This window comes from Bombina bombina, chromosome 1 (assembly GCF_027579735.1).
Source record: "Bombina bombina isolate aBomBom1 chromosome 1, aBomBom1.pri, whole genome shotgun sequence".
Taxonomy (NCBI): Eukaryota; Metazoa; Chordata; class Amphibia; order Anura; family Bombinatoridae; genus Bombina; species Bombina bombina.
In genome coordinates this window covers 105,649,777-105,652,667 of record NC_069499.1, presented here as the reverse complement: position 1 = coordinate 105,652,667, position 2,891 = coordinate 105,649,777, and the positions used below count along the sequence as shown (strand labels likewise).

General features: G+C 44.3%; 1 pseudogene; it reads right to left on the bottom strand.

Moving 5' to 3' along the window:
* Positions 1-364: 364 nt before the first annotated feature.
* Positions 365-520, bottom strand: LOC128646313 (uncharacterized; annotated as a pseudogene).
* Positions 521-2,891: the final 2,371 nt, after the last annotated feature.

Here is a 2,891-nt window from a genome sequence, read left to right as displayed (position 1 = left end):
TCAACGCTTACCAGCCAATTTCCACAAAGCGACGGCATCACCCCCAGATCCCTCTGAGAGCAGACTTCTTTAGCTTCTAGCGGAAGATAGGACGTCAGTTTAGGTCTCCCACAACTCACCGGCTTCTTCACTCCCAGCGCAGCTTCACCTGTCTTGATGCAAATGGCTGAACAGGCCAGCCAGACTTCAGCTCCATAGGACGGTATCACCGTCTGTTTAGCTGGCAGGTAAGTTGTCCACTTAGGCAGAGGTGAAACCCTCAATCGGCCAATACACGGCCTTGCCGACTTCCGATGCTGCAGGCTTATAGGGAGCACCTGATGCCACTGGTTGCCCTTGCACTGATAGAGGCTATGCGGCTATAGATGGGTGAGAGCTCAACCCGAACGCTGCTGCAGAGCTTGCTGCCATGCTTGCTCTGCCCCTAATGGAAGTCTCTCTAATAGTTCTGACTTATCAGATATTAAACTTATAAAAACAGATATTACACTAGATCTTAGCCAAAAGGCAGATAAGCAATATTCCCAGAGCTCTTAAGGAACCCCAAACTGCACCCAAGCCAGAATGACTTTCGTCCGTAGTCCCAATCTCCTAAAATGGTCTCAGGAAGCATGTACTCTGGGACAAATGGTCTTGAGAGAGCCACCAGGATAGGGATTTCCTTGTCCTGATGTCTAAGACTATCCTCTGAGAGAGGCCAGAGAGATCTCTGTTCCATTGTCTGAGCATGCATAACTGTAGAGGTTTCAGATGGAAACGAGCAAAAGGAATAATGTCCATAGAAGCCTTACTTCCATACACAGAGTCACTGAGGGACGGACAGAGGACTGAAGAGAAAGACAGGCAGTAAGAAGCTTGGATTTTCTGACCGTCAAGAAAATCGTCATGGAGATCGAGTCTATGATCGTCCCCAAAAAACATACCCTGGTAGATGGCACCAAGGAGCTCTTTTCCAGATTCACCTTCCACTCGCGGAGAATCAACAACTGACAACAGAGAATCTGAATGGGATTTTGCTAAATGAAAGATAGCACCTAAACTAAGATATCGGCCAGTTAGAGAGCCACTGCAATTCCCTGAGATCTGGCCACTGCCAGGAGAGCCCCTAGAACCTTTGAAAAAATTTGTGGGACAGTAGCTAGGCCAAAAGGGATGGCTACAAATGGAAGTGTTTATCCAGTAAGGCAAACTGAAGGAAATGAAAATGATCCATGTGAGTAGGAACATGAAGATAAGCGTCCTTTCTAGAGATAAATACACAGATATGTATATAATTATGTCCCTGTCCAGATCTTTCAATACTGATAATGCGCTGCAAAAAGGAGAAGACGAATGGCGCCAAAATCCTTTATTAAATGTGCAACTAGTTGTTGTCATGCTAGGAAAAAAAGCATACCGTTAAATATCCATATAAAGGTTCCAGACAAGAGAGCCTTGACTTCTGAACCTTTCTCAAAGGAATAACAAATGCCAAAGCCTTCATGAGGTCTATCGGCGAATAAGGGGATAAGTCACCACATAGTTGCACATAGGGATTGCAGAACTATTCAATCCTATACTGCATATATAAGCATACACAAACCCCATAGGGATTATGAAAATCTCAGCATGTGAGATATTAGCATGCGGTGGTCTCAGATTAATCTCTAAAGAGACACGCAACCGCCGCCCCTGAGAGGGAGTCTAAACACATCATGTGAAAAAATAGATTCTGTGTCCAAAAAGATACCTCCTCTTCTAGCCCACTTTGCAATAAAATATGACAAGTCCCTCACCCTTGGGAGCTGAACCCTTAACTCAATTAGACCACAAGTCATGGGGCCAGGGATACAGGGACTCATGGTTAGAAGTCTACATTCTTCTCACCAGCTCTGGGTCTGACAGATCCATCCAGACGTCTGACAGGGACCCATAGAGCTCAGCTGTAGGGCAGAAACAGCAACTCAGGTCTGTCAGACTCAGACGACCTCTAACAGTGACCTGTAGAAAAAGAAAAGCAGAGTAACCAACCCTGGTTTTCTGTATAGAGTTAGCATAAATGTTGGAAGGAAATTAAGGACTACCTCGCTGTCCTCCAACTGCTAAAAGTCACCATTACTCTTACTAAAGAGGATTACATGGACAGCATACAATGTCAATTTGCTGTGTGAGCACCTATTTCTGTCCGTTCAATATAGGACTATTCGTGAGCCGTCCCGGCTCCGTGAAAAAGATGAAAAACAGGGAGTTCCCCTTCACTCACCCTGGCTGACAGGTACTGGTCCAAGATCGCTGCCGCTACTGTCTCGGAGATGGCCGTCCACAGGGAGCACGCTCTGGACACCAACGTCTGCTTGTAGTCACCGGTCGATTTGCTCCAGACCTTTTCGTATTCTGAAAGCACCCACAATGTCACTTATATTGTAACTATGCTTCTCATTTAAGTTTGAATGAACTTTCAATAAAAGCCTTTTAAGTCTACGGAACACTGGTGCATCTCATTTACTTCAAGTAAGATGAACACAGCATAGCCCCAATCCTTGCTTGCAGGAAAAAGTAGCCAATCAAGGATTAATATCTTCAGACACCTTCTTCGCACATCCTCCTGATGTACAAGGCAAAGAATGATTGGGGGTTTATGGGAAGTGGGAGTGATACTTAACAGCTTTGCTGGAGTGTTCTTTGCCTCCTCCTGGTGGCTAGGAGTTGAATTCCCACTAGTAATTAGAATGGATTTTTGAACTCTCCATGCCATTGGAAAGAAACCTAGATTAACAGATTAAAGATTTCAAACACAATTTAGTAAAATTAATCTAAAAAAACACATTACTATTATCACCAGTCTATTTCAGTTACGTGGTTAAAATATTAGACCAAGGGAAAACTTAATTAAAGGGACAGAAAACTAATTT